Source organism: Argiope bruennichi, chromosome 6 (assembly GCF_947563725.1).
Source record: "Argiope bruennichi chromosome 6, qqArgBrue1.1, whole genome shotgun sequence".
NCBI classification, from domain to species: domain Eukaryota; kingdom Metazoa; phylum Arthropoda; class Arachnida; order Araneae; family Araneidae; genus Argiope; species Argiope bruennichi.
Window position 1 is genome coordinate 10,624,844 of NC_079156.1, and position 17,693 is coordinate 10,642,536.

General features: G+C 36.7%; 23 non-coding genes across 23 annotated transcripts; all 23 read left to right on the top strand.

Moving 5' to 3' along the window:
• The first annotated feature begins 150 nt into the window (after positions 1-150).
• On the top strand, positions 151-232 carry Trnas-gcu (transfer RNA serine (anticodon GCU)). The gene has a single exon. It is a non-coding gene; the product is annotated as a tRNA-Ser (tRNA).
• A 1,315-nt stretch (positions 233-1,547) lies between these two features.
• On the top strand, positions 1,548-1,629 carry Trnas-gcu (transfer RNA serine (anticodon GCU)). Its single transcript has one exon. It is a non-coding gene; the product is annotated as a tRNA-Ser (tRNA).
• A 712-nt stretch (positions 1,630-2,341) lies between these two features.
• Trnah-gug (transfer RNA histidin (anticodon GUG)) lies at positions 2,342-2,413 on the top strand. Its single transcript has one exon. It is a non-coding gene; the product is annotated as a tRNA-His (tRNA).
• Positions 2,414-2,947: 534 nt separating this feature from the next.
• Positions 2,948-3,029, top strand: Trnas-gcu (transfer RNA serine (anticodon GCU)). The gene has a single exon. It is a non-coding gene; the product is annotated as a tRNA-Ser (tRNA).
• Positions 3,030-4,344: 1,315 nt separating this feature from the next.
• Positions 4,345-4,426, top strand: Trnas-gcu (transfer RNA serine (anticodon GCU)). The gene has a single exon. It is a non-coding gene; the product is annotated as a tRNA-Ser (tRNA).
• A 712-nt stretch (positions 4,427-5,138) lies between these two features.
• On the top strand, positions 5,139-5,210 carry Trnah-gug (transfer RNA histidin (anticodon GUG)). Its single transcript has one exon. It is a non-coding gene; the product is annotated as a tRNA-His (tRNA).
• Positions 5,211-5,744: 534 nt separating this feature from the next.
• On the top strand, positions 5,745-5,826 carry Trnas-gcu (transfer RNA serine (anticodon GCU)). Its single transcript has one exon. It is a non-coding gene; the product is annotated as a tRNA-Ser (tRNA).
• A 710-nt stretch (positions 5,827-6,536) lies between these two features.
• On the top strand, positions 6,537-6,608 carry Trnah-gug (transfer RNA histidin (anticodon GUG)). Its single transcript has one exon. It is a non-coding gene; the product is annotated as a tRNA-His (tRNA).
• Positions 6,609-7,142: 534 nt separating this feature from the next.
• Trnas-gcu (transfer RNA serine (anticodon GCU)) lies at positions 7,143-7,224 on the top strand. The gene has a single exon. It is a non-coding gene; the product is annotated as a tRNA-Ser (tRNA).
• A 711-nt stretch (positions 7,225-7,935) lies between these two features.
• Positions 7,936-8,007, top strand: Trnah-gug (transfer RNA histidin (anticodon GUG)). The gene has a single exon. It is a non-coding gene; the product is annotated as a tRNA-His (tRNA).
• Positions 8,008-8,541: 534 nt separating this feature from the next.
• Positions 8,542-8,623, top strand: Trnas-gcu (transfer RNA serine (anticodon GCU)). Its single transcript has one exon. It is a non-coding gene; the product is annotated as a tRNA-Ser (tRNA).
• Positions 8,624-9,942: 1,319 nt separating this feature from the next.
• On the top strand, positions 9,943-10,024 carry Trnas-gcu (transfer RNA serine (anticodon GCU)). The gene has a single exon. It is a non-coding gene; the product is annotated as a tRNA-Ser (tRNA).
• Positions 10,025-10,735: 711 nt separating this feature from the next.
• On the top strand, positions 10,736-10,807 carry Trnah-gug (transfer RNA histidin (anticodon GUG)). Its single transcript has one exon. It is a non-coding gene; the product is annotated as a tRNA-His (tRNA).
• A 532-nt stretch (positions 10,808-11,339) lies between these two features.
• Trnas-gcu (transfer RNA serine (anticodon GCU)) lies at positions 11,340-11,421 on the top strand. The gene has a single exon. It is a non-coding gene; the product is annotated as a tRNA-Ser (tRNA).
• A 716-nt stretch (positions 11,422-12,137) lies between these two features.
• On the top strand, positions 12,138-12,209 carry Trnah-gug (transfer RNA histidin (anticodon GUG)). Its single transcript has one exon. It is a non-coding gene; the product is annotated as a tRNA-His (tRNA).
• Positions 12,210-12,743: 534 nt separating this feature from the next.
• Trnas-gcu (transfer RNA serine (anticodon GCU)) lies at positions 12,744-12,825 on the top strand. The gene has a single exon. It is a non-coding gene; the product is annotated as a tRNA-Ser (tRNA).
• A 706-nt stretch (positions 12,826-13,531) lies between these two features.
• On the top strand, positions 13,532-13,603 carry Trnah-gug (transfer RNA histidin (anticodon GUG)). The gene has a single exon. It is a non-coding gene; the product is annotated as a tRNA-His (tRNA).
• Positions 13,604-14,137: 534 nt separating this feature from the next.
• Positions 14,138-14,219, top strand: Trnas-gcu (transfer RNA serine (anticodon GCU)). Its single transcript has one exon. It is a non-coding gene; the product is annotated as a tRNA-Ser (tRNA).
• Positions 14,220-14,925: 706 nt separating this feature from the next.
• Positions 14,926-14,997, top strand: Trnah-gug (transfer RNA histidin (anticodon GUG)). Its single transcript has one exon. It is a non-coding gene; the product is annotated as a tRNA-His (tRNA).
• A 534-nt stretch (positions 14,998-15,531) lies between these two features.
• On the top strand, positions 15,532-15,613 carry Trnas-gcu (transfer RNA serine (anticodon GCU)). Its single transcript has one exon. It is a non-coding gene; the product is annotated as a tRNA-Ser (tRNA).
• Positions 15,614-16,131: 518 nt separating this feature from the next.
• Positions 16,132-16,213, top strand: Trnas-gcu (transfer RNA serine (anticodon GCU)). Its single transcript has one exon. It is a non-coding gene; the product is annotated as a tRNA-Ser (tRNA).
• A 705-nt stretch (positions 16,214-16,918) lies between these two features.
• Trnah-gug (transfer RNA histidin (anticodon GUG)) lies at positions 16,919-16,990 on the top strand. Its single transcript has one exon. It is a non-coding gene; the product is annotated as a tRNA-His (tRNA).
• Positions 16,991-17,523: 533 nt separating this feature from the next.
• Positions 17,524-17,605, top strand: Trnas-gcu (transfer RNA serine (anticodon GCU)). Its single transcript has one exon. It is a non-coding gene; the product is annotated as a tRNA-Ser (tRNA).
• The last annotated feature ends 88 nt before the right edge of the window (positions 17,606-17,693 follow it).

The window sequence follows — 17,693 nt, forward strand, 5'->3', positions numbered from 1 at the left end:
TTTGGTCTGGTCATAATCTCTCTCCTTCCCGTACAGTCTTCTCCGAAAGAGGTCAATATTCCAGTCCGGAATCGATTAAAATAATAATAGGAAAAAAAATGTCAAATATTTTTTTTATTCTGCCAATGAGTAATAACATTAGAGATTTCGGACGAGGTGGCCGAGTGGTTAAGGCGATGGACTGCTAATCCATTGGGCACTGCCCGCGTGGGTTCGAATCCCATCCTCGTCGTTTCCCGATCTTCAGTTTGAGTCCTTTCGCGAATTGAATGATGCGTCGTTACGGACTACATGTTTTAAATTACACTTGCATCGAATTGACAGGGTTTTACCCTTCGATATATGTAGTCCCAACTGTGCACAAGAATGATCCTGCTTTTTCTTTTCCTCTCTGATGGGCATTTTTTTAAATTGTCAGAGAATTTTTTTGTCACGTTTTTATTTCACGGATTTTATTACCAATTTTTTCTAAAGCCCTGCAATGCTTTATCAAACTGGTGATATATTTTCTTACCTGCCCACATTTTATTCAAGGTTCCGTTCGTATTCCGCCTGGTAAAGATACCAGATGCGAGCGTTGTGGAGGCAAGCATCTGTATCCTGGCATGAAGCTCCATATTTGTAGAGTTGTGGGCAATCATTTAAAAAATTCATATCCAAGCCAGTCTTTTAACCTATGCCTTATAAATTTCTGAAAAGATTTTTTAAAGGGGGGAAAAAAAAAAAAGACATTTATGAAAATCTTTCAAACTGTTTAACGCATTTATTAATTTTGTATAGATTTGAAAAATTGATTTGGTGCTTTCATTTTCGTGGTGCCCTCTGTTGACAATTGTTCGGGATTTTCAATTATTTCACGGTCTATTTCAAGTCTTGAAAACCCATCTTCGATTAAGAGTCGCAGTTTCCTTAAAAGGCTATCACTGAGAATCTTCCTTGTCTCCGTGATCGTATAGTGGTTAGTACATTGCGTTGTGGCCGCAATAACCCAGGTTCGAATCCTGGTCACGGCAGAGGCTCAAATGCCTTTTTTTTTTAAATAAAAAAAAATTCTGAAACATGCTCGTCTACTCCGAAATATGATCATGAATTCCACAAATACAATGGACGCATATCAAAATATTTTCTTCTCAGCTAATGACTGATATATCACTGCATTTTTGACATTAGTTTTGCATGAGAAGGAAATTTTCATATCTAATCTCTTTATCCATCTGAAGAGATGACGGAAATTAAAAGGTCCGCATAAGAATGCGCTTATTAGCATAATAAGAAGAGGAAATTGTGTTAAACAGTATGATATCGCAACAAAGATTTCTAGAGATAACTTTCAGCTACCTTGTAAAGTGCCATAAGTCACAACAATAACACAACACAAGAATTCTGAATAATTTATATTTGGTCTGGTCATAATCTCTCTCCTTCCCGTACAGTCTTCTCCGAAAGAGGTCAATATTCCAGTCCGGAATCGATTAAAATAATAATAGGAAAAAAATTGTCAAATATTTTTTTTATTCTGCCAATGAGTAATAACATTAGAGATTTCGGACGAGGTGGCCGAGTGGTTAAGGCGATGGACTGCTAATCCATTGGGCACTGCCCGCGTGGGTTCGAATCCCATCCTCGTCGTTTCCCGATCTTCAGTTTGAGTCCTTTCGCGAATTGAATGATGCGTCGTTACGGACTACATGTTTTAAATTACACTTGCATCGAATTGACAGGGTTTTACCCTTCGATATATGTAGTCCCAACTGTGCACAAGAATGATCCTGCTTTTTCTTTTCCTCTCTGATGGGCATTTTTTTAAATTGTCAGAGAATTTTTTTGTCACGTTTTTATTTCACGGATTTTATTACCAATTTTTTCTAAAGCCCTGCAATGCTTTATCAAACTGGTGATATATTTTCTTACCTGCCCACATTTTATTCAAGGTTCCGTTCGTATTCCGCCTGGTAAAGATACCAGATGCGAGCGTTGTGGAGGCAAGCATCTGTATCCTGGCATGAAGCTCCATATTTGTAGAGTTGTGGGCAATCATTTAAAAAATTCATATCCAAGCCAGTCTTTTAACCTATGCCTTATAAATTTCTGAAAAGATTTTTTAAAGGGAAAAAAAAAAAAAAAAAAGACATTTATGAAAATCTTTCAAACTGTTTAACGCATTTATTAATTTTGTATAGATTTGAAAAATTGATTTGGTGCTTTCATTTTCGTGGTGCCCTCTGTTGACAATTGTTCGGGATTTTCAATTATTTCACGGTCTATTTCAAGTCTTGAAAACCCATCTTCGATTAAGAGTCGCAGTTTCCTTAAAAGGCTATCACTGAGAATCTTCCTTGTCGCCGTGATCGTATAGTGGTTAGTACATTGCGTTGTGGCCGCAATAACCCAGGTTCGAATCCTGGTCACGGCAGAGGCTCAAATGCCTTTTTTTTTTAAATAAAAAAAAATTCTGAAACATGCTCGTCTACTCCGAAATATGATCATGAATTCCACAAATACAATGGACGCATATCAAAATATTTTCTTCTCAGCTAATGACTGATATATCACTGCATTTTTGACATTAGTTTTGCATGACAAGGAAATTTTCATATCTAATCTCTTTATCCATCTGAAGAGATGACGGAAACTAAAAGGTCCGCATAAGAATGCGCTTATTAGCATAATAAGAAGAGGAAATTGTGTTAAACAGTATGATATCGCAACAAAGATTTCTAGAGATAACTTTCAGCTACCTTGTAAAGTGCCATAAGTCACAACAATAACACAACACAAGAATTCTGAATAATTTATATTTGGTCTGGTCATAATCTCTCTCCTTCCCGTACAGTCTTCTCCGAAAGAGGTCAATATTCCAGTCCGGAATCGATTAAAATAATAATAGGAAAAAAATTGTCAAATATTTTTTTTATTCTGCCAATGAGTAATAACATTAGAGATTTCGGACGAGGTGGCCGAGTGGTTAAGGCGATGGACTGCTAATCCATTGGGCACTGCCCGCGTGGGTTCGAATCCCATCCTCGTCGTTTCCCGATCTTCAGTTTGAGTCCTTTCGCGAATTGAATGATGCGTCGTTACGGACTACATGTTTTAAATTACACTTGCATCGAATTGACAGGGTTTTACCCTTCGATATATGTAGTCCCAACTGTGCACAAGAATGATCCTGCTTTTTCTTTTCCTCTCTGATGGGCATTTTTTTAAATTGTCAGAGAATTTTTTTGTCACGTTTTTATTTCACGGATTTTATTACCAATTTTTTCTAAAGCCCTGCAATGCTTTATCAAACTGGTGATATATTTTCTTACCTGCCCACATTTTATTCAAGGTTCCGTTCGTATTCCGCCTGGTAAAGATACCAGATGCGAGCGTTGTGGAGGCAAGCATCTGTATCCTGGCATGAAGCTCCATATTTGTAGAGTTGTGGGCAATCATTTAAAAAATTCATATCCAAGCCAGTCTTTTAACCTATGCCTTATAAATTTCTGAAAAGATTTTTTAAAGGGGGGAAAAAAAAAAAAGACATTTATGAAAATCTTTCAAACTGTTTAACGCATTTATTAATTTTGTATAGATTTGAAAAATTGATTTGGTGCTTTCATTTTCGTGGTGCCCTCTGTTGACAATTGTTCGGGATTTTCAATTATTTCACGGTCTATTTCAAGTCTTGAAAACCCATCTTCGATTAAGAGTCGCAGTTTCCTTAAAAGGCTATCACTGAGAATCTTCCTTGTCTCCGTGATCGTATAGTGGTTAGTACATTGCGTTGTGGCCGCAATAACCCAGGTTCGAATCCTGGTCACGGCAGAGGCTCAAATGCCTTTTTTTTTTAAATAAAAAAAAATTCTGAAACATGCTCGTCTACTCCGAAATATGATCATGAATTCCACAAATACAATGGACGCATATCAAAATATTTTCTTCTCAGCTAATGACTGATATATCACTGCATTTTTGACATTAGTTTTGCATGAGAAGGAAATTTTCATATCTAATCTCTTTATCCATCTGAAGAGATGACGGAAATTAAAAGGTCCGCATAAGAATGCGCTTATTAGCATAATAAGAAGAGGAAATTGTGTTAAACAGTATGATATCGCAACAAAGATTTCTAGAGATAACTTTCAGCTACCTTGTAAAGTGCCATAAGTCACAACAATAACACAACACAAGAATTCTGAATAATTTATATTTGGTCTGGTCATAATCTCTCTCCTTCCCGTACAGTCTTCTCCGAAAGAGGTCAATATTCCAGTCCGGAATCGATTAAAATAATAATAGGAAAAAAATTGTCAAATATTTTTTTTATTCTGCCAATGAGTAATAACATTAGAGATTTCGGACGAGGTGGCCGAGTGGTTAAGGCGATGGACTGCTAATCCATTGGGCACTGCCCGCGTGGGTTCGAATCCCATCCTCGTCGTTTCCCGATCTTCAGTTTGAGTCCTTTCGCGAATTGAATGATGCGTCGTTACGGACTACATGTTTTAAATTACACTTGCATCGAATTGACAGGGTTTTACCCTTCGATATATGTAGTCCCAACTGTGCACAAGAATGATCCTGCTTTTTCTTTTCCTCTCTGATGGGCATTTTTTTAAATTGTCAGAGAATTTTTTTGTCACGTTTTTATTTCACGGATTTTATTACCAATTTTTTCTAAAGCCCTGCAATGCTTTATCAAACTGGTGATATATTTTCTTACCTGCCCACATTTTATTCAAGGTTCCGTTCGTATTCCGCCTGGTAAAGATACCAGATGCGAGCGTTGTGGAGGCAAGCATCTGTATCCTGGCATGAAGCTCCATATTTGTAGAGTTGTGGGCAATCATTTAAAAAATTCATATCCAAGCCAGTCTTTTAACCTATGCCTTATAAATTTCTGAAAAGATTTTTTAAAGGGAAAAAAAAAAAAAAAAAAGACATTTATGAAAATCTTTCAAACTGTTTAACGCATTTATTAATTTTGTATAGATTTGAAAAATTGATTTGGTGCTTTCATTTTCGTGGTGCCCTCTGTTGACAATTGTTCGGGATTTTCAATTATTTCACGGTCTATTTCAAGTCTTGAAAACCCATCTTCGATTAAGAGTCGCAGTTTCCTTAAAAGGCTATCACTGAGAATCTTCCTTGTCGCCGTGATCGTATAGTGGTTAGTACATTGCGTTGTGGCCGCAATAACCCAGGTTCGAATCCTGGTCACGGCAGAGGCTCAAATGCCTTTTTTTTTTAAATAAAAAAAAATTCTGAAACATGCTCGTCTACTCCGAAATATGATCATGAATTCCACAAATACAATGGACGCATATCAAAATATTTTCTTCTCAGCTAATGACTGATATATCACTGCATTTTTGACATTAGTTTTGCATGACAAGGAAATTTTCATATCTAATCTCTTTATCCATCTGAAGAGATGACGGAAACTAAAAGGTCCGCATAAGAATGCGCTTATTAGCATAATAAGAAGAGGAAATTGTGTTAAACAGTATGATATCGCAACAAAGATTTCTAGAGATAACTTTCAGCTACCTTGTAAAGTGCCATAAGTCACAACAATAACACAACACAAGAATTCTGAATAATTTATATTTGGTCTGGTCATAATCTCTCTCCTTCCCGTACAGTCTTCTCCGAAAGAGGTCAATATTCCAGTCCGGAATCGATTAAAATAATAATAGGAAAAAAATTGTCAAATATTTTTTTTATTCTGCCAATGAGTAATAACATTAGAGATTTCGGACGAGGTGGCCGAGTGGTTAAGGCGATGGACTGCTAATCCATTGGGCACTGCCCGCGTGGGTTCGAATCCCATCCTCGTCGTTTCCCGATCTTCAGTTTGAGTCCTTTCGCGAATTGAATGATGCGTCGTTACGGACTACATGTTTTAAATTACACTTGCATCGAATTGACAGGGTTTTACCCTTCGATATATGTAGTCCCAACTGTGCACAAGAATGATCCTGCTTTTTCTTTTCCTCTCTGATGGGCATTTTTTTAAATTGTCAGAGAATTTTTTTGTCACGTTTTTATTTCACGGATTTTATTACCAATTTTTTCTAAAGCCCTGCAATGCTTTATCAAACTGGTGATATATTTTCTTACCTGCCCACATTTTATTCAAGGTTCCGTTCGTATTCCGCCTGGTAAAGATACCAGATGCGAGCGTTGTGGAGGCAAGCATCTGTATCCTGGCATGAAGCTCCATATTTGTAGAGTTGTGGGCAATCATTTAAAAAATTCATATCCAAGCCAGTCTTTTAACCTATGCCTTATAAATTTCTGAAAAGATTTTTTAAAGGGAAAAAAAAAAAAAAAAGACATTTATGAAAATCTTTCAAACTGTTTAACGCATTTATTAATTTTGTATAGATTTGAAAAATTGATTTGGTGCTTTCATTTTCGTGGTGCCCTCTGTTGACAATTGTTCGGGATTTTCAATTATTTCACGGTCTATTTCAAGTCTTGAAAACCCATCTTCGATTAAGAGTCGCAGTTTCCTTAAAAGGCTATCACTGAGAATCTTCCTTGTCGCCGTGATCGTATAGTGGTTAGTACATTGCGTTGTGGCCGCAATAACCCAGGTTCGAATCCTGGTCACGGCAGAGGCTCAAATGCCTTTTTTTTTTAAATAAAAAAAAATTCTGAAACATGCTCGTCTACTCCGAAATATGATCATGAATTCCACAAATACAATGGACGCATATCAAAATATTTTCTTCTCAGCTAATGACTGATATATCACTGCATTTTTGACATTAGTTTTGCATGAGAAGGAAATTTTCATATCTAATCTCTTTATCCATCTGAAGAGATGACGGAAACTAAAAGGTCCGCATAAGAATGCGCTTATTAGCATAATAAGAAGAGGAAATTGTGTTAAACAGTATGATATCGCAACAAAGATTTCTAGAGATAACTTTCAGCTACCTTGTAAAGTGCCATAAGTCACAACAATAACACAACACAAGAATTCTGAATAATTTATATTTGGTCTGGTCATAATCTCTCTCCTTCCCGTACAGTCTTCTCCGAAAGAGGTCAATATTCCAGTCCGGAATCGATTAAAATAATAATAGGAAAAAAATTGTCAAATATTTTTTTTATTCTGCCAATGAGTAATAACATTAGAGATTTCGGACGAGGTGGCCGAGTGGTTAAGGCGATGGACTGCTAATCCATTGGGCACTGCCCGCGTGGGTTCGAATCCCATCCTCGTCGTTTCCCGATCTTCAGTTTGAGTCCTTTCGCGAATTGAATGATGCGTCGTTACGGACTACATGTTTTAAATTACACTTGCATCGAATTGACAGGGTTTTACCCTTCGATATATGTAGTCCCAACTGTGCACAAGAATGATCCTGCTTTTTCTTTTCCTCTCTGATGGGCATTTTTTTAAATTGTCAGAGAATTTTTTTGTCACGTTTTTATTTCACGGATTTTATTACCAATTTTTTCTAAAGCCCTGCAATGCTTTATCAAACTGGTGATATATTTTCTTACCTGCCCACATTTTATTCAAGGTTCCGTTCGTATTCCGCCTGGTAAAGATACCAGATGCGAGCGTTGTGGAGGCAAGCATCTGTATCCTGGCATGAAGCTCCATATTTGTAGAGTTGTGGGCAATCATTTAAAAAATTCATATCCAAGCCAGTCTTTTAACCTATGCCTTATAAATTTCTGAAAAGATTTTTTAAAGGGAAAAAAAAAAAAAAAAAGACATTTATGAAAATCTTTCAAACTGTTTAACGCATTTATTAATTTTGTATAGATTTGAAAAATTGATTTGGTGCTTTCATTTTCGTGGTGCCCTCTGTTGACAATTGTTCGGGATTTTCAATTATTTCACGGTCTATTTCAAGTCTTGAAAACCCATCTTCGATTAAGAGTCGCAGTTTCCTTAAAAGGCTATCACTGAGAATCTTCCTTGTCGCCGTGATCGTATAGTGGTTAGTACATTGCGTTGTGGCCGCAATAACCCAGGTTCGAATCCTGGTCACGGCAGAGGCTCAAATGCCTTTTTTTTTTAAATAAAAAATAATTCTGAAACATGCTCGTCTACTCCGAAATATGATCATGAATTCCACAAATACAATGGACGCATATCAAAATATTTTCTTCTCAGCTAATGACTGATATATCACTGCATTTTTGACATTAGTTTTGCATGACAAGGAAATTTTCATATCTAATCTCTTTATCCATCTGAAGAGATGACGGAAACTAAAAGGTCCGCATAAGAATGCGCTTATTAGCATAATAAGAAGAGGAAATTGTGTTAAACAGTATGATATCGCAACAAAGATTTCTAGAGATAACTTTCAGCTACCTTGTAAAGTGCCATAAGTCACAACAATAACACAACACAAGAATTCTGAATAATTTATATTTGGTCTGGTCATAATCTCTCTCCTTCCCGTACAGTCTTCTCCGAAAGAGGTCAATATTCCAGTCCGGAATCGATTAAAATAATAATAGGAAAAAAATTGTCAAATATTTTTTTTATTCTGCCAATGAGTAATAACATTAGAGATTTCGGACGAGGTGGCCGAGTGGTTAAGGCGATGGACTGCTAATCCATTGGGCACTGCCCGCGTGGGTTCGAATCCCATCCTCGTCGTTTCCCGATCTTCAGTTTGAGTCCTTTCGCGAATTGAATGATGCGTCGTTACGGACTACATGTTTTAAATTACACTTGCATCGAATTGACAGGGTTTTACCCTTCGATATATGTAGTCCCAACTGTGCACAAGAATGATCCTGCTTTTTCTTTTCCTCTCTGATGGGCATTTTTTTAAATTGTCAGAGAATTTTTTTGTCACGTTTTTATTTCACGGATTTTATTACCAATTTTTTCTAAAGCCCTGCAATGCTTTATCAAACTGGTGATATATTTTCTTACCTGCCCACATTTTATTCAAGGTTCCGTTCGTATTCCGCCTGGTAAAGATACCAGATGCGAGCGTTGTGGAGGCAAGCATCTGTATCCTGGCATGAAGCTCCATATTTGTAGAGTTGTGGGCAATCATTTAAAAAATTCATATCCAAGCCAGTCTTTTAACCTATGCCTTATAAATTTCTGAAAAGATTTTTTAAAGGGAAAAAAAAAAAAAAAAAAAGACATTTATGAAAATCTTTCAAACTGTTTAACGCATTTATTAATTTTGTATAGATTTGAAAAATTGATTTGGTGCTTTCATTTTCGTGGTGCCCTCTGTTGACAATTGTTCGGGATTTTCAATTATTTCACGGTCTATTTCAAGTCTTGAAAACCCATCTTCGATTAAGAGTCGCAGTTTCCTTAAAAGGCTATCACTGAGAATCTTCCTTGTCTCCGTGATCGTATAGTGGTTAGTACATTGCGTTGTGGCCGCAATAACCCAGGTTCGAATCCTGGTCACGGCAGAGGCTCAAATGCCTTTTTTTTTTAAATAAAAAAAAATTCTGAAACATGCTCGTCTACTCCGAAATATGATCATGAATTCCACAAATACAATGGACGCATATCAAAATATTTTCTTCTCAGCTAATGACTGATATATCACTGCATTTTTGACATTAGTTTTGCATGACAAGGAAATTTTCATATCTAATCTCTTTATCCATCTGAAGAGATGACGGAAACTAAAAGGTCCGCATAAGAATGCGCTTATTAGCATAATAAGAAGAGGAAATTGTGTTAAACAGTATGATATCGCAACAAAGATTTCTAGAGATAACTTTCAGCTACCTTGTAAAGTGCCATAAGTCACAACAATAACACAACACAAGAATTCTGAATAATTTATATTTGGTCTGGTCATAATCTCTCTCCTTCCCGTACAGTCTTCTCCGAAAGAGGTCAATATTCCAGTCCGGAATCTATTAAAATAATAATAGGAAAAAAATTGTCAAATATTTTTTTTATTCTGCCAATGAGTAATAACATTAGAGATTTCGGACGAGGTGGCCGAGTGGTTAAGGCGATGGACTGCTAATCCATTGGGCACTGCCCGCGTGGGTTCGAATCCCATCCTCGTCGTTTCCCGATCTTCAGTTTGAGTCCTTTCGCGAATTGAATGATGCGTCGTTACGGACTACATGTTTTAAATTACACTTGCATCGAATTGACAGGGTTTTACCCTTCGATATATGTAGTCCCAACTGTGCACAAGAATGATCCTGCTTTTTCTTTTCCTCTCTGATGGGCATTTTTTTAAATTGTCAGAGAATTTTTTTGTCACGTTTTTATTTCACGGATTTTATTACCAATTTTTTCTAAAGCCCTGCAATGCTTTATCAAACTGGTGATATATTTTCTTACCTGCCCACATTTTATTCAAGGTTCCGTTCGTATTCCGCCTGGTAAAGATACCAGATGCGAGCGTTGTGGAGGCAAGCATCTGTATCCTGGCATGAAGCTCCATATTTGTAGAGTTGTGGGCAATCATTTAAAAAATTCATATCCAAGCCAGTCTTTTAACCTATGCCTTATAAATTTCTGAAAAGATTTTTTAAAGGGAAAAAAAAAAAAAAAAAGACATTTATGAAAATCTTTCAAACTGTTTAACGCATTTATTAATTTTGTATAGATTTGAAAAATTGATTTGGTGCTTTCATTTTCGTGGTGCCCTCTGTTGACAATTGTTCGGGATTTTCAATTATTTCACGGTCTATTTCAAGTCTTGAAAACCCATCTTCGATTACGAGTCGCAGTTTCCTTAAAAGGCTATCACTGAGAATCTTCCTTGTCGCCGTGATCGTATAGTGGTTAGTACATTGCGTTGTGGCCGCAATAACCCAGGTTCGAATCCTGGTCACGGCAGAGGCTTAATGCCTTTTTTTTTAAATAAAAAAAAATTCTGAAACATGCTCGTCTACTCCGAAATATGATCATGAATTCCACAAATACAATGGACGCATATCAAAATATTTTCTTCTCAGCTAATGACTGATATATCACTGCATTTTTGACATTAGTTTTGCATGACAAGGAAATTTTCATATCTAATCTCTTTATCCATCTGAAGAGATGACGGAAACTAAAAGGTCCGCATAAGAATGCGCTTATTAGCATAATAAGAAGAGGAAATTGTGTTAAACAGTATGATATCGCAACAAAGATTTCTAGAGATAACTTTCAGCTACCTTGTAAAGTGCCATAAGTCACAACAATAACACAACACAAGAATTCTGAATAATTTATATTTGGTCTGGTCATAATCTCTCTCCTTCCCGTACAGTCTTCTCCGAAAGAGGTCAATATTCCAGTCCGGAATCGATTAAAATAATAATAGGAAAAAAATTGTCAAATATTTTTTTTATTCTGCCAATGAGTAATAACATTAGAGATTTCGGACGAGGTGGCCGAGTGGTTAAGGCGATGGACTGCTAATCCATTGGGCACTGCCCGCGTGGGTTCGAATCCCATCCTCGTCGTTTCCCGATCTTCAGTTTGAGTCCTTTCGCGAATTGAATGATGCGTCGTTACGGACTACATGTTTTAAATTACACTTGCATCGAATTGACAGGGTTTTACCCTTCGATATATGTAGTCCCAACTGTGCACAAGAATGATCCTGCTTTTTCTTTTCCTCTCTGATGGGCATTTTTTTAAATTGTCAGAGAATTTTTTTGTCACGTTTTTATTTCACGGATTTTATTACCAATTTTTTCTAAAGCCCTGCAATGCTTTATCAAACTGGTGATATATTTTCTTACCTGCCCACATTTTATTCAAGGTTCCGTTCGTATTCCGCCTGGTAAAGATACCAGATGCGAGCGTTGTGGAGGCAAGCATCTGTATCCTGGCATGAAGCTCCATATTTGTAGAGTTGTGGGCAATCATTTAAAAAATTCATATCCAAGCCAGTCTTTTAACCTATGCCTTATAAATTTCTGAAAAGATTTTTTAAAGGGAAAAAAAAAAAAAAAAAAAAAAGACATTTATGAAAATCTTTCAAACTGTTTAACGCATTTATTAATTTTGTATAGATTTGAAAAATTGATTTGGTGCTTTCATTTTCGTGGTGCCCTCTGTTGACAATTGTTCGGGATTTTCAATTATTTCACGGTCTATTTCAAGTCTTGAAAACCCATCTTCGATTACGAGTCGCAGTTTCCTTAAAAGGCTATCACTGAGAATCTTCCTTGTCGCCGTGATCGTATAGTGGTTAGTACATTGCGTTGTGGCCGCAATAACCCAGGTTCGAATCCTGGTCACGGCAGAGGCTCAAATGCCTTTTTTTTTTAAATAAAAAAAAATTCTGAAACATGCTCGTCTACTCCGAAATATGATCATGAATTCCACAAATACAATGGACGCATATCAAAATATTTTCTTCTCAGCTAATGACTGATATATCACTGCATTTTTGACATTAGTTTTGCATGAGAAGGAAATTTTCATATCTAATCTCTTTATCCATCTGAAGAGATGACGGAAACTAAAAGGTCCGCATAAGAATGCGCTTATTAGCATAATAAGAAGAGGAAATTGTGTTAAACAGTATGATATCGCAACAAAGATTTCTAGAGATAACTTTCAGCTACCTTGTAAAGTGCCATAAGTCACAACAATAACACAACACAAGAATTCTGAATAATTTATATTTGGTCTGGTCATAATCTCTCTCCTTCCCGTACAGTCTTCTCCGAAAGAGGTCAATATTCCAGTCCGGAATCGATTAAAATAATAATAGGAAAAAAATTGTCAAATATTTTTTTTATTCTGCCAATGAGTAATAACATTAGAGATTTCGGACGAGGTGGCCGAGTGGTTAAGGCGATGGACTGCTAATCCATTGGGCACTGCCCGCGTGGGTTCGAATCCCATCCTCGTCGTTTCCCGATCTTCAGTTTGAGTCCTTTCGCGAATTGAATGATGCGTCGTTACGGACTACATGTTTTAAATTACACTTGCATCGAATTGACAGGGTTTTACCCTTCGATATATGTAGTCCCAACTGTGCACAAGAATGATCCTGCTTTTTCTTTTCCTCTCTGATGGGCATTTTTTTAAATTGTCAGAGAATTTTTTTGTCACGTTTTTATTTCACGGATTTTATTACCAATTTTTTCTAAAGCCCTGCAATGCTTTATCAAACTGGTGATATATTTTCTTACCTGCCCACATTTTATTCAAGGTTCCGTTCGTATTCCGCCTGGTAAAGATACCAGATGCGAGCGTTGTGGAGGCAAGCATCTGTATCCTGGCATGAAGCTCCATATTTGTAGAGTTGTGGGCAATCATTTAAAAAATTCATATCCAAGCCAGTCTTTTAACCTATGCCTTATAAATTTCTGAAAAGATTTTTTAAAGGGAAAAAAAAACAACACATTTATGAAAATCTTTCAAACTGTTTAACGCATTTATTAATTTTGTATAGATTTGAAAAATTGATTTGGTGCTTTCATTTTCGTGGTGCCCTCTGTTGACAATTGTTCGGGATTTTTAATTATTTCACGGTCTATTTCAAGTCTTGAAAACCCATCTTCGATTAAGAGTCGCAGTTTCCTTAAAAGGCTATCACTGAGAATCTTCCTTGTCGCCGTGATCGTATAGTGGTTAGTACATTGCGTTGTGGCCGCAATAACCCAGGTTCGAATCCTGGTCACGGCAGAGGCTCAAATGCCTTTTTTTTTTAAATAAAAAAAAATTCTGAAACATGCTCGTCTACTCCGAAATATGATCATGAATTCCACAAATACAATGGACGCATATCAAAATATTTTCTTCTCAGCTAATGACTGATATATCACTGCATTTTTGACATTAGTTTTGCATGAGAAGGAAATTTTCATATCTAATCTCTTTATCCATCTGAAGAGATGACGGAAACTAAAAGGTCCGCATAAGAATGCGCTTATTAGCATAATAAGAAGAGGAAATTGTGTTAAACAGTATGATATCGCAACAAAGATTTCTAGAGATAACTTTCAGCTACCTTGTAAAGTGCCATAAGTCACAACAATAACACAACACAAGAATTCTGAATAATTTATATTTGGTCTGGTCATAATCTCTCTCCTTCCCGTACAGTCTTCTCCGAAAGAGGTCAATATTCCAGTCCGGAATCGATTAAAATAATAATAGGAAAAAAATTGTCAAATATTTTTTTTATTCTGCCAATGAGTAATAACATTAGAGATTTCGGACGAGGTGGCCGAGTGGTTAAGGCGATGGACTGCTAATCCATTGGGCACTGCCCGCGTGGGTTCGAATCCCATCCTCGTCGTTTCCCGATCTTCAGTTTGAGTCCTTTCGCGAATTGAATGATGCGTCGTTACGGACTACATGTTTTAAATTACACTTGCATCGAATTGACAGGGTTTTACCCTTCGATATATGTAGTCCCAACTGTGCACAAGAATGATCCTGCTTTTTCTTTTCCTCTCTGATGGGCATTTTTTTAAATTGTCAGAGAATTTTTTTGTCACGTTTTTATTTCACGGATTTTATTACCAATTTTTTCTAAAGCCCTGCAATGCTTTATCAAACTGGTGATATATTTTCTTACCTGCCCACATTTTATTCAAGGTTCCGTTCGTATTCCGCCTGGTAAAGATACCAGATGCGAGCGTTGTGGAGGCAAGCATCTGTATCCTGGCATGAAGCTCCATATTTGTAGAGTTGTGGGCAATCATTTAAAAAATTCATATCCAAGCCAGTCTTTTAACCTATGCCTTATAAATTTCTGAAAAGATTTTTTAAAGGAAAAAAAAAACAACACATTTATGAAAATCTTTCAAACTGTTTAACGCATTTATTAATTTTGTATAGATTTGAAAAATTGATTTGGTGCTTTCATTTTCGTGGTGCCCTCTGTTGACAATTGTTCGGGATTTTTAATTATTTCACGGTCTATTTCAAGTCTTGAAAACCCATCTTCGATTAAGAGTCGCAGTTTCCTTAAAAGGCTATCACTGAGAATCTTCCTTGTCGCCGTGATCGTATAGTGGTTAGTACATTGCGTTGTGGCCGCAATAACCCAGGTTCGAATCCTGGTCACGGCAGAGGCTCAAATGCCTTTTTTTTTTAAATAAAAAAAAATTCTGAAACATGCTCGTCTACTCCGAAATATGATCATGAATTCCACAAATACAATGGACGCATATCAAAATATTTTCTTCTCAGCTAATGACTGATATATCACTGCATTTTTGACATTAGTTTTGCATGAGAAGGAAATTTTCATATCTAATCTCTTTATCCATCTGAAGAGATGACGGAAACTAAAAGGTCCGCATAAGAATGCGCTTATTAGCATAATAAGAAGAGGAAATTGTGTTAAACAGTATGATATCGCAACAAAGATTTCTAGAGATAACTTTCAGCTACCTTGTAAAGTGCCATAAGTCACAACAATAACACAACACAAGAATTCTGAATAATTTATATTTGGTCTGGTCATAATCTCTCTCCTTCCCGTACAGTCTTCTCCGAAAGAGGTCAATATTCCAGTCCGGAATCGATTAAAATAATAATAGGAAAAAAATTGTCAAATATTTTTTTTATTCTGCCAATGAGTAATAACATTAGAGATTTCGGACGAGGTGGCCGAGTGGTTAAGGCGATGGACTGCTAATCCATTGGGCACTGCCCGCGTGGGTTCGAATCCCATCCTCGTCGTTTCCCGATCTTCAGTTTGAGTCCTTTCGCGAATTGAATGATGCGTCGTTACGGACTACATGTTTTAAATTACACTTGCATCGAATTGACAGGGTTTTACCCTTCGATATATGTAGTCCCAACTGTGCACAAGAATGATCCTGCTTTTTCTTTTCCTCTCTGATGGGCATTTTTTTAAATTGTCAGAGAATTTTTTTGTCACGTTTTTATTTCACGGATTTTATTACCAATTTTTTCTAAAGCCCTGCAATGCTTTATCAAACTGGTGATATATTTTCTTACCTGCCCACATTTTATTCAAGGTTCCGTTCGTATTCCGCCTGGTAAAGATACCAGATGCGAGCGTTGTGGAGGCAAGCATCTGTATCCTGGCATGAAGCTCCATATTTGTAGAGTTGTGGGCAATCATTTAAAAAATTCATATCCAAGCCAGTCTTTTAACCTATGCCTTATAAATTTCTGAAAAGATTTTTTAAAGGGGAAAAAAAAAAAATGGTTTTAAGAGAACATTACTTTTTATCAAGTTGGCCGAGTGGTTAAGGCGATGGACTGCTAATCCATTGGGCACTGCCCGCGTGGGTTCGAATCCCATCCTCGTCGTTTCCCGATCTTCAGTTTGAGTCCTTTCGCGAATTGAATGATGCGTCGTTACGGACTACATGTTTTAAATTACACTTGCATCGAATTGACAGGGTTTTACCCTTCGATATATGTAGTCCCAACTGTGCACAAGAATGATCCTGCTTTTTCTTTTCCTCTCTGATTGGCATTTTTTTAAATTGTCAGAGAATTTTTTTGTCACGTTTTTATTTCACGGATTTTATTACCAATTTTTTCTAAAGCCCTGCAATGCTTTATCAAACTGGTGATATATTTTCTTACCTGCCCACATTTTATTCAAGGTTCCGTTCGTATTCCGCCTGGTAAAGATACCAGATGCGAGCGTTGTGGAGGCAAGCATCTGTATCCTGGCATGAAGCTCCATATTTGTAGAGTTGTGGGCAATCATTTAAAAAATTCATATCCAAGCCAGTCTTTTAACCTATGACTTATAAATTTCTGAAAAGATTTTTTAAAGGGGGGAAAAAAAACACATTTATGAAAATCTTTCAAACTGTTTAACGCATTTATTAATTTTGTATAGATTTGAAAAATTGATTTGGTGCTTTCATTTTCGTGGTGCCCTCTGTTGACAATTGTTCGGGATTTTCAATTATTTCACGGTCTATTTCAAGTCTTGAAAACCCATCTTCGATTAAGAGTCGCAGTTTCCTTAAAAGGCTATCACTGAGAATCTTCCTTGTCGCCGTGATCGTATAGTGGTTAGTACATTGCGTTGTGGCCGCAATAACCCAGGTTCGAATCCTGGTCACGGCAGAGGCTCAAATGCCTTTTTTTTTAAATAAAAAAAAATTCTGAAACATGCTCGTCTACTCCGAAATATGATCATGAATTCCACAAATACAATGGACGCATATCAAAATATTTTCTTCTCAGCTAATGACTGATATATCACTGCATTTTTGACATTAGTTTTGCATGACAAGGAAATTTTCATATCTAATCTCTTTATCCATCTGAAGAGATGACGGAAACTAAAAGGTCCGCATAAGAATGCGCTTATTAGCATAATAAGAAGAGGAAATTGTGTTAAACAGTATGATATCGCAACAAAGATTTCTAGAGATAACTTTCAGCTACCTTGTAAAGTGCCATAAGTCACAACAATAACACAACACAAGAATTCTGAATAATTTATATTTGGTCTGGTCATAATCTCTCTCCTTCCCGTACAGTCTTCTCCGAAAGAGGTCAATATTCCAGTCCGGAATCGATTAAAATAATAATAGGAAAAAAATTGTCAAATATTTTTTTTATTCTGCCAATGAGTAATAACATTAGAGATTTCGGACGAGGTGGCCGAGTGGTTAAGGCGATGGACTGCTAATCCATTGGGCACTGCCCGCGTGGGTTCGAATCCCATCCTCGTCGTTTCCCGATCTTCAGTTTGAGTCCTTTCGCGAATTGAATGATGCGTCGTTACGGACTACATGTTTTAAATTACACTTGCATCGAATTG